This window comes from Somniosus microcephalus, unplaced genomic scaffold (genome assembly GCF_052327205.1).
Source record: "Somniosus microcephalus isolate GS21.2 unplaced genomic scaffold, FLI_Smic_1.0 unresolved_chr1, whole genome shotgun sequence".
Classification (NCBI taxonomy): domain Eukaryota; kingdom Metazoa; phylum Chordata; class Chondrichthyes; order Squaliformes; family Somniosidae; genus Somniosus; species Somniosus microcephalus.
In genome coordinates, this window is record NW_028225179.1 from 10,802,007 (window position 1) to 10,824,084 (window position 22,078).

General features: G+C 46.0%; 1 pseudogene; it reads left to right on the forward strand.

Moving 5' to 3' along the window:
* The first annotated feature begins 926 nt into the window (after nucleotides 1–926).
* LOC147093424 (uncharacterized) lies at nucleotides 927–21,787 on the forward strand (annotated as a pseudogene).
* Nucleotides 21,788–22,078: the final 291 nt, after the last annotated feature.

A 22,078-nucleotide genomic window follows, 5' to 3' on the forward strand; every position in this document is an offset into this window, starting at 1 on the left:
TAGGTCCATGGAATATGCTGCCCCAAAAAGCTATAGAAGCTACATCATTACATAAATTTAAAACAGAAATAGACAGTTTCCTAGAAGTAAAGGGAATTAAGGGTTACGGGGAGCGGGCAGGAATTTGGACATGAGTCTAGGTTCGGATCGGTCATGGCCCTGTGGGTAGCGGAGCGGGCCCAGGGGCCGTGTAGCCTGATCCTGCTCCTATTTCGTGTGTCTAATTCTGTTAGATTCAGGAGATGGTTCTGTGATAGTAGATTGGCGGTTAGGATCAGATCAGCCATGATCTTATTGAATGGCGGAGCAGGCTCGAGGGGCCGATTGGCCTACTCCTGCTCCTATTTCTTATGTTCTTATGATATGGAGCAAAGGCGGGAAACTGGAGTCGAGGTACGGATCAGCCATGTTCTGATTGAATTGCAGAACAGGCATCAATGGGGCTGAAAAGCCTCCACCAGTATTCTGGGCTGGAGAACCGTAATGATGGTGGGCTAAAAAAAAACCTTTTCAATTTAATTTAAAATAAGACAATACTTTAGAAAATATGATTAAAAATAAAATATTCACAACCTCCGCCTTTTTGCTTCAGATATGCCCCCTCCCCTCGCATTCATCCACCTTGAAGCGCCTGTTATTTGTAATATACAGCGGGGAATCAATATAAACACTTGCAATTTAGACAGGATGCTGCAATGGCCGCCCTTACTGCCCAACGTGCCCCGCGCTGCGGAATACGCCCTATCCCCAGCAGTATGAGCCCGGCCGGCGGTGCCGAGCATGCGCGGTGCCGGGGCGGCCGGTTGAGGCGAAAGGAGCGGGTAGGAAGGCGATGGCGGCCATTAATATCATTGACCCCAGCCCAGCCTGGGAGGAGCGGCGGGCTTTCTCCACACCCAGCGTGGACCCCCCCCAGGCCTCTGATGATGAAATGCGGTAGGCGCCGACACCAGCGGGCGGATTTGCGGCCTGGCTTCAGGCGGTGTTGCGGCCGGACTGGCGGCGGAGCGGCCCCGGGAGAGACGGTGGCGGCCCGGGCGCTTTCTGACGTGCGGGGCAGTGTGGGTAACGCAGCCGCCATTGCTGCGCCATTAGAAGGACAGCACAGAGGGAGGCCATTCCGCCCATCCAGTCTGTGCTGGCCCTTTCCAAGTGTAATCCACTCAGTCCCACTCCCCCGCTCTTTCCCCACATCCCTGCAATTTATTTTCTCCTTCAAATTTTTATTTATTTATCCAATTCCCTTTTGAACACTCCTATTGAATCTGTAACCACCGGGCAGCGCATCCCAAATCCCAACCTCTCGTTGCGTAAAAGTTTTTTCCGCATCTCGGCCCTCTGGTTCTTTTGCCAACCAGCTTAAATCTGTGCCCTCTGGTTCTCGACCCTTCAGCCATTGGAAACAGTTTCTCTTTATTTAGTCTCTCTGAACCCTTAATGAATTTAAACCCCTCTATCAAATCTCCTCTTGGCCTTCTCTGCTCTAAGGAGAACAACCCCAGTTTCTCCAGTCTATCCACGTGACTGTAATCCCTCATCCCTGGAACCATTCCAGTAAATCTCTTCTGTACCCTCTCCAAAGCCTTCACATCCTTCCTAACGTGAGGTGCCCAGTATTGGACACAATAGTCCAGCTGGAGCTGAACAAGTCCTGCACTGTCAGAGATGCCGCCTTTCAGATGAGATGTTAAACTGAGACCCCGCCTGCTCTCAGGTGGACGTAAAAGATCCCATGACACTATTTCGAAGAAGAGCAGGGGAGTTCTCCCCGGTGTCCTGGGGCCAACATTTATCCCTCAATCAACAGAACAAAAACAGATGATCTGGTCATTATCACATTGCTGTTTGTGGGAGCTTGCTGTGCGCAAATAGTCTGCCACGTTTCCTACATTACAACAGTGACTACACTTGAAAAGTACTTCATTGGCTGTAAAGCGCTTTGGGATGTCCTGAGGTGATGAAAGGCGCTGAACAAATGCAAGTTATTTTTCTTTCTTTTATCTGTTTGTAGGCGGATGCCGAACCAGTGATTTATAAGGCGATATTAGGACTGGTGACCAAAAGCTTGGTGAAAGAGGTAGGTTTTACTGAGCGTCTGAAAGGGTGGGCGTGTGTGCTGTGAGGAGGATGCCGAGAAACTCCAGGATGATTTGGACAGGTTGGGTGATTGGGCAGAAGCATGGCAGATGCAATATAACGTGGATAAATGTGAGGTTATCCACCTCGGTGGCAAAAACAGGAAGGCAGATTATTATCTGAATGGCAATAGATTGGGAGAAGGGGAAGTGCAACGATACCTGGGTGTTCTTGTGCACCAGTCGCTGAAGGTAAGCATGCAGGTGTAGCAGGCGGTTAAGGCGGCAAATGGTATGTTGGGCTTCATAGCGCGAGGGTTTGAGGACAGGAACAAGGATGTCTTGCTGCAGTTGTACAGGGCCTTGGTGAGACCACACCTTGAGTATTGTGTGCAGTTTTGGTCGCCTTATCTGAGGAAGGATGTTCTTGTCATGGAGGGAGTGCAGCGAAGATTCACCAGACTGATACCTGGAATGGCAGGAATGACGTATGAGGAGAGATTGGGGCGATTGGGCTTATACTCGCTGGAGTTTAGAAGAATGAGAGGGGATCTCATTGAAACTTATAAAATTCTAACAGGACTAGACAGACTAGATGCAGGAAGGATGTTCCCGATGGCCGGGGAGTCCAGAACCAGGGGTCACAGTCTAAGGATAAGGGGTGAGCCATTTAGGACTGAGATGAGGAGGAATTTCTTCGCCCAGAGAGTGGTGAACCTGTGGAATTCTCTACCACACAGGGCAGTTGAGGCCAATTCATTAAATATATTCAAGAAGGAGTTGGATATATTTCTTGAGGCTAAAGGGATCAAGGGATATGGGGAGAAAGCAGGGACAAGGTACTGAATTTGGATGGGGAATTATGGACCGGTAAGCCTGACATCGGTAGTGGGGAAAATGCTAGAGTCCATTATAAAAGATGTAATAGCAGAGCACTTGGAAAACAGTGACAGGATCGGACAAAGTCAACATAGATTTACAAAAGGTAAATCGTGCTTGACTAATCTACTGGAAATTTTTGAGGCTGTAACTGTAGAATAGATAAGGGAGAACCAGTGGATGTGGTGTATTTGGACTTTCAGAAGGCTTTCGATAAGGTCCTGCATAAGAGATTAGCGTGTAAAGTTAAAGCAGATGGGATTGGGGGCAAGGTACTGACTTGTATAGAGAACTGGTTGGCAGACAGGAAGCAAAGAGTTGGAATAAACGGGTCTTTTTCTGAGTGGCAGGCAGTGACTAGTGGGGTACCGCAGGGATTGGTCCTAGGACCCCAGCTATTCACAATATATATAAATGATCTAGATGAGGGAACTAGATGTAATATCTCCAAGTTTGCAGATGACACAAAGCTGGGTTGGCGTGTGTGCTGTGAGGAGGATGCCGAGAAACTCCAGTATGATTTGGACAGGTTGGGTGATTGGGCAGAAGCATGGCAGATGCAGTATAATGTAGATAAATGCGAGGTTATCCACTTTGGTGGCAAAAACAGGAAGGCAGATTATTATCTGAACAGCAATAGATTGGGAGAAGGGGAAGTGCAACGAGACCTGGGTGTCCTTGTGCACCAGTCGCCGAAGGTAAGCATGCAGATGCAGCAGGCGGTTAAGAAGGCAAATGGTATGTTGGCCTTCGTAGCGAGAGGGTTTGAGTACAGGAACAAGGATGTCTTGCTGCAGTTGTACAGGGCCTTGGTGAGACCACACCTTCAGTATTGTGTGCAGCTTTGGTCGCATTCTCTGAGGAAGGATGTTCTTACCATGGAGGCAGTGCAGCGAAGATTCATCAGACCTGGGATGGCAGGAATGACGTATGAGGAGAGATTGGTTCGATTGAGCTTATAGTCGCTGGAGTTTAGAAGAATGAGAGGGGATCTCATTGAAAGGAAGAATAGACAGAAAGGAAAAGGAGGTGGGGTAGCTCTGTTAATAAAGGATGAGATCAGTACAGTAGTGAGAAATGATCTTGGCTCGGAAGATCAAGATGTAGAATCAGTTTGGGTGGAGATAAGAAATAATAAGGGAAAGAAGTCACTGGTGGGAATGGTCTGTAGGCCCCCTAACAGTAGCTACACTGTGGGACAGAGTATAAATCAATAAATAATAGGGGCTTGTAAGAAAGGTACTGCAATAATCGTGGGCGATTTTAATCTTCATATAGATTGGACAAATCAAATTGGCAAAGGTAGCCTTGAGGACGAGTTCATAGAGTGTATTCAGGACAGATTCTTGGAACAATATGTTGTGGAACCCACCAGGGAACAGGCTATTTTAGATCTGGTAATGGGTAATGAGACAGGAATAATTAATGATCTCATAGTAAAGGATCCTCTAGGGAACCTGCTCATAACATGATAGAATTTCACATTCAGTTTGATTGTGAGAAACCTGGGTCTGAAACTAGTGTCTTAAACTTAAATAAAGGCAATTACAAGGGTATGAAGACAGAGTTGGGTAAAGTGGACTGGGAAAATAGATTAAAAGTTAAGACGGTAGATAAGCAGTGGCAGACTTTTAAGGAGATATTTTGTAACTCTCAGCAAAGATATATTCCAGTGAGAAGGACTGAGAAGGATGAACTGAGGAAGTTAAGGAGGGGATCAAATTGAAAGAAAAGGCATACAATGTTGTGAAGATTAGTGGTAGGCCAGAAGATTGGGAAATTTTTAGAAACTTGCAAAGGATGACTGAAAAAATAATGGAGGGAGAATAATAGAGGGAGAAAATTGATTGAGAGTAAACTAGCAAGAAATATAAAAAGAGACAGTAAGAGCTTCTACAAGTATATAAAAAGGAAGAGAGTAGCTAAAGTAAACGTTGGTCCCTTAGAGGATGAGACTGGGGAATTAATAATGGGAAACAAGGAAATGGCAGAGACATTGAACAAATATTTTGTATCTGCCTTCATGGGAGGAGACACTAAACGCATCCCAATAATAGTGGGAAATCAAGGAGCAAAAGGGAGGGAGGAACTTAAAACAGTCACTCTCACTAGAGAAAAAGTACTAGGAAACTAATGGAACTACAGGCTGACAAGTCCCCTGGACCTGATGGCCTGCATCCTGGGGTCTTAAAAGAAGTGGCTGCAGAGATAGTGGATACATTGGTTGCAATCTACCAAAATGCCCTAGACCCTAGAAAGGTTCCAGCAGATTGGAAAACTGCAAATGTAATGCCCATATTCAAAAAAGGAGGGAGACAGATAGCAGGAAAGTATAGGCCAGTTAGCCTAACTTTTGTCATTGGGAAGATGCTGCAATCCATGATTAAGAAGTAGTAGCAGGACATTTAGAAAATCATGGCTTAGTGGCAGGAGGCAGAGGGTGATGGTCGAAAGTTGCTTTTGTGACTGGAAGCCTGTGTCCAGTGGGTTACCGCAGGAATCGGTGCTGGGTCCCTTGCTGTTTATAGTGTACATTAATGATTTAGATATGAATGTAGGAGGTATGATCAGTAAGTTTGCAGATGACCGAAAATTGGTGGAGTGGTAAATAGCGAGGAAGGAAGCCTCAGGCTACAGGACGATATAGACGGGTTGGTCAGATGGGCAGCACAGTGGCAAATGGAATTTAACCCTGAAAAGTGTGAGGTGATGCATTTTGGGAGGACTAACAAGGCAAGGGAATACACAATGAATGGTTGGACCCTAGGAAGCACAGAGGATTAGAGGGACATTGGTGTGCATGTACATAGATCCCTGAGGGCAGCAGGACAGGTAGATAAGGTGGTTAAAAAGGCAAATGGGATACTTGCCTTCATTAGCCGAGGCATAGAATATAAGAGCAGGGAGGTTATGATGGAGCTGTACAAAATGCTGGTAAGGCCACAGCTGGAATACTGTGTGCAGTTCTGGTCGCCACACTATAGGAAGGATGTGATTGCATTGGAGAGGGTGCAGAGGAGATTCACCAGGATGTTACCTGGGCTGGAGCGCTTCAGCTATGAAGAAAGACTGGACAGGCTGGGGTTGTTTTCCTTGGAGCAGAGAAGGCTGAGCGGGGACCTGATTGAGGTGTACAAAATTATGAGGGGCATAGATAGGGTAGATAGAAAGGAACTTTTCCCCTTAGTAGAGGGGTCAATAACCAGGGGGCTTAGTTTCAAGGTAAGGGGCAGGAGGTTTAGAGGGGATTTGAGGAAAAACTTTTTCACCCAGAGGGTGGTTGGAATCTGGAACTCACTGCCTGAAAGAGTGGTAGAGGCAGGAACTCTCAACATTCAAGAAGCATTTAGATGAGCACTTGAAACGCCATAGCATACAAGGCTACGGACCAAGTGCTGGAAAATGGGATAGATTAGACAGGGCACGATGGGCCGAAGGGCCTCTTTCTGTGCTGTATAACTCTATAATACAATCAAGCAGAGTCAACATGGTTTTATGAAAGGGAAATCACGTTTGACAAATTTATTAGAGTTCTTTGAGGATGTAACGAGCAGGGTGGATAAAGGGGAACCAGTAGATGTAGTGTAGTCCGTTCTATTTCCCTCACTTCTGCTCTCACCTCTTCCCCTCCCTCCCAGAACCTCGACAGGGTTCCCCTTGTGCTCACCTTTCACCCCACCAGCCTCCACGTTCAACGGATCATCCTCTGCCATTTCCGCCACTTCCAGCGTGATCCCACCCCCAAACACATCTTCCCCTCACCTCCCCTTTCAGTATTCCGAAGGGACCGCTCCCTCCGCGACACCCTGGTCCACTCCTCTATCACCCCCAACACCCCTTCCCCTTCGCCAGACACCTTCACGTGCAAGTGCAGGAGATGCAACACCTGCCCTTTTACCTCCTCCCTTCCCACTGTCCAGGGCCCCAAACAGCCCTTCCAGGTGAAACAGCGATTTACTTGTACTTCTTGCAATTTAGTAAACTGTATTCGCTGCTCACGATGCGGTCTCATAGAGTCATAATGGTACAGAAGGAGGCCATTCGGCCCATCGAGTCCATGCCAGCTCTCTGTAGAGCAATCCAGTCAGTCCCATTCCCCCGCTCTATCCCCGTAGCTCTGCAAGTTTATTTCCCTCAGGTGCCTATCCAGTCTCCCCTTGAAAACATTGAGTGTCTCCGCTTCCACCACTTCCGTCAGCAGCGAGTTCCAGGTCCTCACCACTCATTGCGTAAAAAAGTTTTTCCTCCCCCCCCCGCCCCGTATCTCTTGCCCAAAACCTTAAATCTGTGTCCCCTCGTCCTTGTACCATCAACTAGTGGGAACAGCCTTTCCCCGTCTAGCCTATCCAAACCCGTCATAATCTTGTACACCTCTGTCAAATCACCCCTCAACCTCTTTTGCTCTAATGAAAACAAATCCAGCTTCTCCAACCTGTCCTTGTAGCTAAGATCTCACATCCCTGGAACCAGGGTGGATAAAGGGGAACCAGTAGATAGAAACATAGAAACATAGAAGATAGGAGCAGGAGTAGGCCATTCGGCCCCTCGAGCCTGCTCTGCCATTCAATGCGATCATGGCTGATCATCCAAGTTCAGTACCCGGTCCCTGCTTTCTCCCCATATCCCTTGATCCCTTTAGCCTTAAGAAATATATCCAACTCCTTCTTGAATATATTTAATGTATTGGCCTCTACTGCCTTCTGTGGTAGAGAATTCCACAGGTTCACCACTCTGGGCGAAGAAATTCCTCCTAATTTCTGTCCTGAAAGGCTTACCCCTCATCCTTAGACTGTGACCCCTGGTCCTGGACTCCCCGACCATCGGGACCATCCTTCCCGCATCTAGTCTGTCCAGTCCTGTCAGAATTTTATAAGTTTCAATGAGATCCCCTCTCATTCTTCTAAACTCCAGTGAGTACAAGCCCAATCGTCCCAATCTCTCCTCATACGTCACTCCTGCCATCCCAGGTATCAGCCTGGTGAATCTTCGCTGAACTTCCATGGCAAGAACAACCTTCCTCAGATAAGGCGACAAAACTGCACACAATACTCAAGGTGCAGTCTCACCAAGGCCCTGTACAACTGCAGCAAGACATCCTTGTTCCTGTACTCGAACCCTCTCGCTACGAAGGCCAACATACCATTTGCATTCTTAACCGCCTGCTGCACCTGCATGCTTACCTTCAGCGACTGGTGCACAAGGACTCACGGGTCTCATTGCACTTCCCCTTCTCCCAATCTATTGCCATTCAGATAATAATCTGCCTTCCTGTTTTTGCCACCAAAGTGGATAACCTCACATTTATCCACGTTATATTGCATCTGCCATGCTTTTGCCCAATCACCCAACCTGTCCAAATCATCCTGGAGTTTCTCGGCATCCTCCTCACAGCACACACGCCCACCCAGCTTTGTGTCGTCTGCAAATTTGGAGATATTACATCTAGTTCCCTTGTCTAGATCATTAATATGTATTGTGAATAGCTGGGGTCCAAGGACCGATCCCTGCGGTACCCCACTAGTCACTGCCTGCCACTCGGAAAAAGACCCGTTTATTCCAACTCTTTGCTTTCTATCTGCCAACCAGTTCTCTATCCAAGTCAATACCTTACCCCCAATCACATGTGCCTTAACTTTACACGTTAATCTCTTATGCGGGACCTTATCGAAAGCCTTCTGAAAGTCCAAATACACCACATCCACTGGTTCTCCCTTATCTATTTTACTAGTTACATCCTCAAAAAATTCCAGTAGATTAGTCAAGCACGATTTACCTTTTGTAAATCCGTGTTGACTTTGTCCGATTCTGTCACTGTTTTCCAAGTGCTCTGCTATTACAATTTTTACAATGGACTCTAGCATTTTCCTCACTACCGATGTCAGGCTTACTGGTCTGTAATTCCCTGTTTTTTCTCTACCACCTTTTTTGAATAGTGGGGTAACATTAGCTACCCTCCAATCCATGGGTACTGTTCCAGATTCCATCGAATGTGGGAAGATGATCAGTAATGCATCTACTATTTCTAGGGCCACTTCCTTAAGTACCCCAGGATGTAGATTATCAGGCCCTGGGGATTTATCGGCCTTCAATCCCATCAATTTCCCTAACGCCATTTCCCTACAAATCCTGATTTCTTTCAGTTCCTCCCTTTCATCAGACCCTATGTTCCCCGACATCTCTGGGAGGTTATTTGTGTCCTCCTTTGTGAAGACAGAACCAAAATATGTATTTAATTGATCTGCCATTTCTTTGTTCCCCATTATAAATTCCCCTGATTCTGACTGCAAGGGACCTACGCTTGACTTCACCAATCTTTTTCTCTTCACATATCTACAAAAGCTTTTGCAGTCAGTTTTTATGTTCCCTGAAAGCTTACTCTCATATTCTATTTTCCCTTTCTTAATTAATCCCTTTGTCCTCCTTTGTTGAATCCTAAACTGCTCCCAATCTTCTGGTTTACTGTTTTTTGTGGCCAATTTATATGTCCTCTCCTTGGATCTTATGCTATCCCTAATTTCCCTTGTTTGCCACGGTTGAGTCACCTTTTTTGTTTTATTTTTATGCCAAACTGGGATGAACAAATTCTGTAGTTCATCCATGCAGTCTTTGAATGTTTGCCAATGCCTATCCACCGTTAACCCTTTGAATGACATTCCCCAATCAATCTTACTCAACTCATGCCTCAGACCATCGTAGTTTCCTTTATTTAAATTCAGGACCCTAGTCTCTGAGTCAACTGCAATTTATTCTCCATCTTAATGAAGAATTCGATCATATTATGATCGCTCCGACCCAAGGGGCCTCGTACAACAAGATTGCTAATTAATCCTTTCTCGTTACATAATACCCAGTCTAAGGTGGCCTGATCTCTGGTTGGTTCCTCGACATATTGGTCCAGGTAACCATCCCGTAAACACTCCAGGAATTCCTCCTCCACAGTATTGTTACTAATTTGGTTAGCCCAATCTATATGTAGATTAAAGTCACCCATGATGACTGCTGTGCCCTTATTGCACGCTTCTCTAATTTGCCTTTTAATGCCATCCCCAACCTCCGCATTACTGTTTGGAGGTCTATATACCACTCCCACTAACGTTTTCTGCCCCTTGGTATTTCTCAGCTCTACCCATACAGATGTAAAGTAGTCCGTTCTATTTCCCTCACTTCTGCTCTCACCCCTTCTCCTCCCTCCCAGAACCAAAGTAGGGTTCCCCTTGTGCTCACCTTTCACCCCACCAGCTTCCACATTCCGGTACCGGTCCCGGTACCAACGACATAGGTAAAAAGAGGGATGAGGTCCTGCAGCAAGAATTTAGGGAGCTAGGTGAAGGATTAAGGAGCAGGACCTCAAGGGTTGTAATCTCTGGATTACTCCCGGTGCCACGTGCTAGTAAGTATAGGAATAGGAAGATAGAACAGATGAATGCGTGGCTAAAGGGATGGTGCAGGGGGGAGGGCTTTAGTTTCCTGGATCACTGGGTCTGCTTCTGGGAAAGGTGGGACTTGTACAAGTCGGACGGTTTACACCTGAACCAGGGGGGAACCAATATCCTTGCGGGGAGGTTTGCTAGCACTGCTGGGGAGGGTTTAAACTAACTTGGCAGGGGGTTGGGGTACAGAGTGGAGCTATAGTAGGGGGTGATTTACGGCCAAATGCAGAGGGAAAAACAAGTCAGCTGGGAAGGCAGAGCAAATATGTGAAGGCAAAAGAGAATATGGCAGGGCTGGAAGGCATTTATTTTAATGCAAGGAGTCTTGCAAATAAGGTGGATGAACTGAAGGTGTTGTTGAACACATGGGAGTACGATATTGTTGCTATCACGGAGACATGGTTGAGGGAGGGTCAGGACTGGCAGCTCAATATTCCGGGGTATAGAATCTTCAGGCGAGACAGAGGGGGGTGTAAAAGGGGAGGGGGTGTTGCAATATTAATTAAGGAGTCAATTACTGCTGTAAGGAGGGATGATATATTAGCGGGTTCCTCTAATGAGGCCATATGGGTAGAACTTAAAAACAAAAAGGGGGCAAGCACTTTGCTGGGAGTGTACTATAGGCCCCCAAACAGTCAGGGGGAGATAGAGGAACAGATATGTAGGCAAATCTCAGAGAAGTGCGAAAATAATAGGGTAATAATAGTGGGGGATTTCAACTTCCCCAATATAAATTGGGACAGTCAGAGTGTGAAAGGCTTAGAGGGTGCAGAATTCTTAAAGTGCATCCAGGAGAGCTTTTTGAGCCAACATGTAGAAAGTCCTACAAGAGAGGGGGCGGTACTGGACCTAATTCTGGGGAATGTAGCCGGGCAAGTGGTGGAAGTGTCAGTAGGAGAGCATTTTGGCGACAGTGACCATAATTCGGTGAGATTTAAGGTGGTCATGGAAAAAGACAAAGACGGCCCGGAAATAAGGGTTCTAAATTGGGGGAAGGCTGATTTTAATATGATAAGACAGGATCTGGCCAAAGTGGACTGGGAGCAGCTGCTTATAGGAAAATCCACATCAAAACAGTGGGAGACTTTCAGAAGGGAAATAGAGAGAGTACAACGCCAACATGTTCCTGTAAAGGTCAAGGGTGGGACCAACAAGCAAAGGGAACCTTGGATGACAAGGGATATACAAAAATGCATTAGAAATAAAAGGGGGGCTTTTGGCAGTTACAAAAGACTAAAGACAGAAGAAGCCCTAGAGGAGTATAAAAAGTGCAGGGGCATACTTAAAAAAGAAATTAGGAGGGCGAGGAGGGGCCATGAAATAACACTGGCGAGCAAAATAAAGGAAAATCCTAAGATGTTTTATAAGTATATTAAGGGCAAGAGGATAACCAGGGAAAGGGTAGGGCCCATTAGGGACCAAAGTGGCAATCTGTGTGTAGAGCCAGAGGATGTAGGCGGGGTTTTAAATGAATTTTTTGCATCTGTGTTCACTATGGAGAAAGACGATGCAGACATAGAAATCGGGCAAGGGGACGGTGACATACTTGAACATATTAGCATCGAGAGGGAGGAGGTGCTAGCGGTTTTAGCGGGCCAAAAAGTGGATAAATCCCCAGGCCCGGACGAGATGTATCCCAGGCTGCTGTGGGAGGCAAGGGAGGAGATTGCAGGGGCTCTGACACAAATTTTCAGAACCTCTCTGGCCACAGGGGATGTACCAGAGGACTGGAGAACAGCTAACGTAGTACCATTATTCAAGAAGGGTAGCAGGGATAAACCAGGGAATTACAGGCCAGTGAGTCTAACATCTGTGGTGGGGAAATTATTGCAAAAAATTCTGAGGGACAAAATTAATCTCCACTTGGAGAGGCAAGGATTAATCGGGGATAGTCAGCATGGCTTTGTCAAGGGTAAATCATGTCTAACAAATCTGATCGAATTTTTCGAGGGGGTGACTAGTGGGGTGGATGAGGGAAATGCTGTGGATGTGGTTTACATGGACTTCAGTAAAGCTTTTGACAAAGTCCCGCATAGGAGACTGGTCCAGAAGGTAAGAGCCCATGGGATCCAGGGTGCCTTGGCGCGTTGGATCCTAAACTGGCTGAGTGGCAGGAGGCAGAGGGTGATGGTCGAAGGTTGCTTTTGTGACTGGAAGCCTGTGTCCAGTGGGGTACCTCAGGGATCGGTGCTGGGTCCCTTATTGTTTGTGATCTACATAAATGATTTGGATGAAAATGTAAAAGGTATGATCAGTAAGTTCGCAGATGACACGAAAATTGGTGGGGTGGTAAATTGCGAGGAGGAAAGCCTCCGGCTACAGGACGATATAAACGGGTTGGTCAGATGGGCGGAGAAGTGGCAAATGGAATTTAACCCTGTAAAGTGCGAGGTGATGCATTTTGGACGGACAAATAAGGCAAGGGAATACACAATGAATGGTAGGACCCTAGGAAGTACAGAGGGTCAGAGGGACCTTGGTGTACATGTACATAGATCCCTGAAGGCAGCGGAGCAGGTAGATAAGGTGGTTAAAAAGGCATATGGGATACTTGCCTTCATTAGCCGAGGCATAGAATATAAGAGCAGGGAGGTTATGATGGAGCTGTACAAAACGCTGGTGAGGCCACAGCTGGAGTACTGTGTGCAGTTCTGGTCGCCTCACTATAGGAAGGATGTGATTGCTTTGGAGAGGGTGCAGAGAAGATTCACCAGGATGTTACCTGGGATGGAGCGCCTCAGCTATGAAGAGAGGCTGGACAGGCTGGAGTTGTTTTCCTTGGAGCAGAGAAGGCTGAGGGGGGACCTGATTGAGGTGTACAAAATAATGAGGGGCATAGATAGGGTAGATAAAGAGGAACTTTTCCCCTTAGTGGGGGGGTCAATAACAAGGGGGCATAGATTCAGGGTAAGGGGCAGGAGATTTAGAGGGGATTTGAGGAGGAACTTTTTCACCCAGAGGGTGGTTGGAATGTGGAACTCAATGCCTGAAAGGGTGGTGGAGGCAGGAACCCTCACAACATTCAAGAAGCATTTGGATGAGCACTTGAAATGCCATTGCATACAAGGCTATGGACCAAATGCTGGAAAATGGGATTAGACTGGACAGGGATGGATGGGCGGCGCAGACACGATGGGCTGAAGGGCCTCTTTCTGTGCTGTAAAACTCTATGACTCTATGACTCAACGGATCATCCTCCGCCATTTCCACCACCTCCAGCGTGATCCCGCCACCAAACACATCTTCCCCTCCCCTCCCCTTTCAGCATTCCGAAGGGACCGCTTCCTCCACGACACCCTGGTCCACTCCTCTATCACCCCCAACACCCCTTCCCCTTCGCCCGGCACCTTCCCTTGCAAGCGGAGGAGATGCAACACATGCCCTTTCACCTCCTCCCTTCCCACTGACCAGGGCCCCAAACACTCCTTCCAGGTGAAACAGCGATTTACTTGTACTTCTTGCAATTTAGTAAACTGTATTCACTGCTCACGATGCGGTCTCATAGAGTCATAATGGTACAGAAGGAGGCCATTCGGCCCATCGAGTCTGTGCCGGCTCTCTGTAGAGCAATCCAGTCAGTCCCATCCCCCGCTCTATCCCCGTAGCCCTGCAAGTTTATTTCCCTCAAGTGCCTAACCCGTCTCCCCTTGAAAGCATTGAGTGTCTCCGCTTCCACCACTTCCGTCAGCAGCGAGTTCCAGGTCCTCACCACTCACTGCGTAAAAAAGTTTTTCCTCACATCCCCCTCTGTATCTCTTGCTCAAAACCTTAAATATGTGCCCCCTAGTCCTTGAACCATCAACTAGTGGGAACAGCCTTTCCCCGTCCAGCCTATCCAAACCCGTCATAATTTTGTACACCTCTGTCAAATCACCCCGCAACCTCCTTTGCTCTAATGAAAACAAATCCAGCTTCTCCAACCTGTCCTTGTAGCTAAGAACCCCATCCCCAGAACCATTCTGGTAAATCTCCTCTGCACCCTCTCAAGTGCCTTCACGTCCTTCCTAAAGTGTGGTGACCAGAACTGGACGCAATACTCCAGTTGTGGCCTAACCTGCGCTTTATAAAGGTTCAGCATAACTTCTCTACTTTTGTACTCAATACCTCTATTTATGAAGCCCAAGATCCCATATGCTTTGTTAACCACTCTCTCAATATGTCCCACCACCTTCAGGGACCTACGCACATTAACTCCCAGGTCCCTCTGTCCCTGCACACTCTGTAAAACTCTGCCATTAAGTGTAAATTGCCGCTCCCTGTTCCTTCTGCCAAAATACATCACCTCACACTTCTCTGTATTAAATTCCAACTGCCACTTGACTGCCCATTCTGCTAGCCTTTCTATGTCCTGTTGGTCGATTGGTATCATAATCACTGTTTGCCACACCCCCAAGTTTGGCGTCATCGGCAAATTTAGAAATTCTACTCTGTATTCCAATATTCAGGTCATTTATATATATCAAAAAAGCAGTGGCTCCAGCACTGACCCTTGGGGAACACCACTGTCTACAATCCTCCAGTTTGAAAAACAGCCATTTACCACAACTCGCTGTTTTCTGTCCTTAAGCCAATCCCTTATCCAAGCTGCCACTGACCCACCTATTCCATGAGCCTCAATTTTGTTAACCAGCCTTCTATGTGGTACTTTGTCAAACGCCTTCCGAAAATCCATGTAGACAACATCCATTGCATTCCCTTCATCAATCCTCCCTGTTACTTCATCAAAAAATTCAATTAGATTAGTCTGTCACTTTAATTCTCCTCTACATTGGGGAGACCAAACACAGATTGGGCGACCACTTTGCAGATCACCTCCGTTCAGTCCGTAAGGGTGACCCCGAGCTTCCGGTCGCCTGTCACTAATTCTCCGCTCTGCTCCCACTCTGACCGCTCTGTCCTCGGCCTCTTACACTGTTCCAATGAAGCTCAACGTAAGCTCGAGGAGCAGCACCTCATCTTTCGATTAGGCACTTTACAGCTTTCTGGACTCAACATCGAGTTCAACAATTTCAGACTATAATCTCGGCCCCATCTCTTTCTTTCATTTATTTCTCTCTCTCTCTCTCACATGGCAGCTGCCATTTCCATTTACACTTCATCTAGTGTCATCTTTTGTTTCTTAACTTGTCCCATTAAGGAAGTGATAGCAGGGCATTTAGAAAATCATAATATAGTCAAGCAGAGTCAGCATGGTTTTATGAAAGGGAAATCATGTTTGACAAATTTGCTCGAATTCTTTGAGGATGTAATGAGCAGGGTGGATAAAGGGGAACCAGTAGATGTGGTGTATTTGGATTTCCAATAGGCATTCGATAAGGTGTCACATAAAAGGTTACTGCACAAGATAAGAGCTCTCGGGGTTGGGGGTAATATATTAGCTTGGATAGAGGATTGGCTAACGAACAGAAAACAGAGAGTCGGGATAAATGGGTCATTTTCAGGTTGACAAACTGTAACTAGTGGGGTGCCACAGGGATCGGTGCAGGGGCCTCAACTATTTACAATCTATATTAATGACTTGGATGAAGGGACCGAGTGCACTGTAGCCAAATTTGCTGACGATACACAGATAGGTGGGAAAGTAAGTTGTGAGGAGGACACAGAGTCTGCAAAGGGATACAGATCGGTTAAGTGAGTGGGCAAAAATTTGGCAGATGGAGTATAATGTGGGAAAATGTGAGGTTATCCACTTTGGTAGGAAGAATAGAAAAGCAAAATATTATTTAAATAGAGAGACTACAGAACTGGGTGTCCTCGTACATGAAACACAAAAAGTTAGCATGCAGGTACAGCAAGTAATTAGGAAGGTAAATGGAATGTTGGCCTTTATTGCAGGGGATGGAGTATAAAAGTAGGGAAGTCCTGTTACAACTGTACAGGGCGTTGGCGAGACCACACCTGGAGTACTGCGTACAGTTTTGGTCTCCTTATTTAAGGAAGGATATACCTACATTGGAGGCAGTTCAGAGAAGGTTCACGAGGTTGATTCCTGGGATGAAGGGGTTGTCTTATGAGGAAAGGTTGGGCAGGTTGGGCCTATACTCATTGGAGTTTAGAAGAATGAGAGGTGATCTTATTGAAACATATAAGATTCTGACGGGGATTGACAGGGTGGATGAGAGGATGTTTCCTCACGTGGGGGAATCTAGAACTCGGGGGAATAGTCTCAGAATAAGGGGACGCCCATTTAAGACGGAGATGAGGAGGAATTTCTTCTCTTGAGGGTCGTGAATCTGTGGAATTCTCTACCCCGGAGAGCTGTGGAGGCGGAGTCACTGAATATATTCAAGGCGGAGACAGACAGATGTTTGAACTACAGGGGGGTCAAGGGTCATGGGGAACAGGCAGAAAAGTGGAGTTGAGGCCAAGATCAGATCAGCCATGATCTCATTGAATGGCGGAGCAGGCTCGAGGGGCCGAATGGCCGACTCCTGCTCCTATTCCTTATGTTCTTATTCTTATGATTTACAGACGGGAAACTCAAACCAAACTTCATATCAAGATCTGAGAGAGTCACTTGATTCATCAGGACCTGACATTCATCGGCCTTTGAGTGTGGAAGGAGAAATGTTTGTTCTGTCTGTGGGAAAAGATTTCAAACATCAGTGTGACTGGAAAAGCACCGACACACACACACCCGAGTGAGAGTGTTCCAGTGCACTGACTGTGGAAAGAGGTTTAATCAGTTACAAAGCCTGAAAAAACATCGCACCATTCACAGCGGGGAGAAACCGTACACGTGTTCTGTGTGTGGACGAGGCTTCAACTGATCGTCCAACCTGGAGAAACGCAAGGACACCCGCACCACAGAGAAACGGTGGAAATGTGGGGACTGTGGGAAGGGATTCGATTGCCCATCCCAGCTGGAATCTCATCGACGCAGTCACACCGGGGAGAGGCCATTCACCTGCTCCGAGTGTGGGAAGGGATTTACTCTGTTGTCCAGACTCCACTTACACCAGCGAGTTCACACTGGGGAGAAACCTTTTAAATGCTGTGACTGTGGGAACTGCTTTAAAATCTCTGCCGATCTAATTAAACACCAGCTTGTTCACACTGATGAGAGACCGTTCAGTTGCACTCACTGCGAGAAGAGCTTCAGGCAGTCGTCTCACCTCATTCAACACCAGCGAGTTCACACTGGGGAGAGACCGTTCACCTGCTCCGTGTGTGGGAAGGGATTCACTCAGTCTTCCAACCTGCTGAGACACCAGCGAGTTCACACTGGGGAGAGGATATTCACCTGCTCCGTGTGTGGGAAGGGATTCACTCAGTCTTCCAACCTGCTGAGACACCAGCGAGTTCACACTGGGGAGAGACCATTCACCTGCTCCATTTGTGAGAAGGGATTCAGTCGACCATCTCACCTGCTGAGACACCAGCAAGTTCACAAGTGACTGCATGGTTTAGATTCTGACGTTAATCACATCCTTTGTTTGTGCTGATGTTAATAACCCCGATAACTGGGCTGGAGATTAAGTTTCTGGATATCTGTCGAACCAGTTTTGGTGTAAACACACCCTGTGTTGTGTTCTTTATTTCTGTAAGATAGGAGGAGACGAATTGATGTCCTTTCTCATTCCAGATTATTTCAGTTCTTATACCTTCAGTTACTCTCGTGGACAAGTCCCAGCTCCCCATACCTTCCAGAGTGCCTCTCCTAGCCTTGGGATCCAGGGAAGGTGTCTGTTTTGGTGTAAATTTATTTATAAGTACTTCCAGAAGGCATTTGATAAAGTCCCACACAAGAGACTATTATCTAAGGTAGAAGCCCATGGAAATGAGGGCAGATTATTGACCTGGTTAGGAAATTGACTGAGTGGCAGGAGACGGAGAGTAGGGATAATGGGCCGGTACTCCAATTGGCAGGATGTGACGAGTGGTGTCCCGCAGGGATCTGTGTTGGGGCCTCAACTATTCACAGTATTTATTAACGACTTAGATGATGGCACAGAAAGTCATATATCAAAATTTGCCGATGACACAAAGATCGGCGGCATTGTAGGCAGTTTGGATGAAAGCATAAAATTACAAAGGAATATCGACAGATTCAGTGAATGGCAAATGGATTTCAATGTAGGCAAATGTGAGGTCATCCACTCTGAAACTAAAAAGGATCGAACAGGGTCCTTTCTAAATGGTGAAAAGCTAAAAACAGTGGAGGTCCAAAGAGACTTGGGGGCCGAGGTACAGAGATCATTAAAATGTCATGAACAGGTACAGAGAATAATCATAAAGGCTAATGGAATGCTGGCCTTTCTATCTGGAGGATTAGAATGGAAGGGAGGAGAAGTTATGCTGCAGCTACACAGAACCCTGGTGAGACCACACCTGGAGCACTGTGAGCAGTTCTGGGCTCCTCACCTGTCACTTTAATTCTCCGCTCCACTCCCCCTCTGTCCTCGGCCTCTTACACTGTTCCAACGAAGCTCAACGTAAGCTCGAGGAACAGCACCTCCTCTTTCGATCAGGCACTTTACAGCCTTCTGGACTCAACATCGAGTTCAACAATTTCAGACCATAACCTGGGCCCCGATCTTTTCAGACAGCAGCTGTTGATGATTCTGCCGTTCCCATTTGCAGCATGTCACCGCTCCTGCCTCCCACCCTATCACAGACCCTCCCTCCCTTTTTGTTCTTTCCTCCCCTTTCCCTGCCTCTGCACCTGCTTCAAATCTGTTACATCTCCAACTTTTTTCAGTTCTGACCAAGGGTCACAGACCTGAAACGTTAACTCTGTTTCTCTCTCTCCACAGATGCTGCCTGACCTGCTGAGTGTTTCCACCATTTTCTGTTTTTAATTCCTTGTGATTACAGTTTCAACAGCGTCAGATCAATAATGTAAACAAATTAAAATATAAATATTCCCGGTGTAGCCGCTGCTTTTTGGGACAGACCCGGGGAGAAGAGAGTTCTGAATCATATAACTAGGGCTGTAGAGAGGGCTTTAAACTAATTAGTGGGGGGGAGGTTTCTAGAGAGCAAATAACAGAAATGACAACGGAGAAGGTCATAGACTTAGGTAGCAGTGGGGAAATTAAAAAACAGAACGTGTCAGGAAGGGACAGAAGGTATGGAGTAAAAGGTAAAGTAGTAAAAGGGGAAAAAACAGGAACTAAGTGTCACAAAACATATTTGAAAGTTCTTTATCTGAATGCACGTAGCATTCGTAACAAAATGAATGAGTTAACGGCACAAATAACTACATATGGATATGATCTTGTGGCCATTACAAAAACATGGCTGCAGGGTGACCATGACTGGGAATTAAACATACCAGGTTATTTAACAATCAGGAAGGACAGGCAGGAAGGGAGGGGAGGTGGGGTGGCTATGTTAATAAAGGAAGGAATCACTATAATACAGAGAAATGATATTGGGTCAAAGGAGCAGGATAGTGAAACAGTTTGGGTGGAGATAAGGAATAATAAGGGGGAAAAAACACTAGTGGGCGTAGTCTATAGGCCTCCGAACAGTTGCAACTCTGTTGGGCGGAGTATTAATCAGGAAATAGTTGAGGCTTGTAATAAGGGAGCAGCTATAATTATGGGGGATTTTAACTATCATATTAGCTGGACAAATCAAATTGGGCAGAGCAGCCTTGAGGATGAGTTCATTGAGTGTATTAGGGATGGGTTTCTTGAGCAGTATGTAACTGAACCGACCAGGGGGCAAGCAACCTTAGATTTGGTCCTGTGTAATGAGACAGAATTAATTAAAAATGTCCTAGTAAAGGATCCCCTTGGAATGAGTGACCATAACATGGTTGAATTCCATATTCAAGTAGAGGGTGAGAAGGTTGGATCTCAAACAAGCGTGCTGAGCTTGAATAAAGGAGACTATGAAGGTATGAGAGCGGAATTGATTAGAGTGGACTGGGAAAATAGATTAAAGGGTAAGATGGTATATGATCAGTGGTGTACATTTAAGGAGTTATTTTACAACTTCCAAAAAATATATATTCCACTGAGGAAAAAAAGGTGTAAAAGAAAAGATAGCCATCCGTGGCTAAGTAAAGTAATTAAGGATAGTATCCGATTAAAAACAAGGGCATATAAGGTAGCCAAATCTAGTGGGAGGATAGAAGACTGGGAAGTCTTTAAAAGACAGCAAAAAAATAGCTAAAAGATTGATTAAGAAAGGGAAGATAGATTATGAAAGTAAATTAGCAAAAAATATAAAAACAGATAGCAAAAGTTTCTATAGTTATATAAAAAGAAAAAGGGTGGCTAAAGTAAATGTTGGTCCCTTAGAGGATGAGACCGGGAAATTAAAGGTGGGAAACATGGAGATGGCAAAAACGCTGAACAAATATTTTGTATCAGTCTTTACAGTAGAGGACACTAAGAATATCCCAACACTGGACAAACAGGGGGCTCTAGGGGGGGAGGAGCTAAATACGATTAAAATCACTAAGGAAGTGGTACTCGGTAAAATAATGGGACTCAAGGCGGATAAATCACCTGGACCTGATGGCTTGCATCCTAGGGTCTTGAGGGAAGTGGCGGTAGGGATTGTGGATGCATTGGTAATAATTTTCCAAAACTCCCTGGACTCAGCAAAGGTCCCGGCAGATTGGAAAACTGCTAATGTAACACCCTTATTTAAAAAGGGTAGTAGGCAGAAGGCTGGAAACTATAGACCTGTTAGCCTAACATCTGTGGTTGGTAAAATGTTAGAGTCCATTATTAAGGAGACAGTAACGGGACATTTGGATAAACATAATTTAATAGGACAAACTCAGCATGGTTTCATGAAGGGGAAGTCATGTTTGACAAATTTGCTTGAGTTCTTTGAGGAAGTAACATACAGGGTGGATAAAGGAGAACCAGTGGACGTAGTGTATTTAGACTTCCAAAAGGCATTTGACAAGGTGCCACACAAAAGATTATTGCTCAAGATAAAAAATCACGGGATTGGGGGTAATATTCTGGCGTGGGTGGAGGATTGGCTCTCTAACAGAAAGCAGAGAGTTGGGATAAATGGTTCATTCTCAGACTGGCAATCAGTAACTAGTGGTGTTCCGCAGGGGTCAGTACTGGGTCCCCAACTCTTTACAATATATATTAACGATTTGGAGGAGGGGACCAAGTGTAACATATCAAAGTTTGCAGATGATACAAAGATGGGAGGGAAAGTAGCGAGTGAGGAGGACATAAAAAACCTGCAAAGTGACATAGACAGGCTAAGTAAGTGGGCAGAGATTTGGCAGATGGAATACAATACTGGAAAGTGTGAGGTTATGCACTTTGGCAGGAAAAATCATAGAGCAAGTTATTATCTTAATGGCAAGAAACTGGAAAGTACTGTACTACAAAGGGATCTGGGGGTCCTGGTGCACGAAACTCAAAAGGTTAGTATGCAGGTGCAGCAAGTGATCAAGAAGGCCAATGGAATGTTGGCTTTTATTGCTGGGGGGACAGAATATAAAAACAGGGAGGTATTGCTGCAGTTATACAAGGTATTGGTGAGACCGCACCTGGAATACTGCATACAGTTTGGTGTCCATACTTAAGAAAAGACATACTTGCTCTCGAGTCAGTACAAAGAAGGTTCACTCGGTTAATCCTGGGGATGAGGGGGTGGTCATATGAAGAGAGGTTGAGTAGATTGGGACTCTACTCATTGGAGTTCAGAAGAATGAGAGGCCATCTTATTGAAACATATAAGATTGTGAAGGGGCTTGATCGGGTG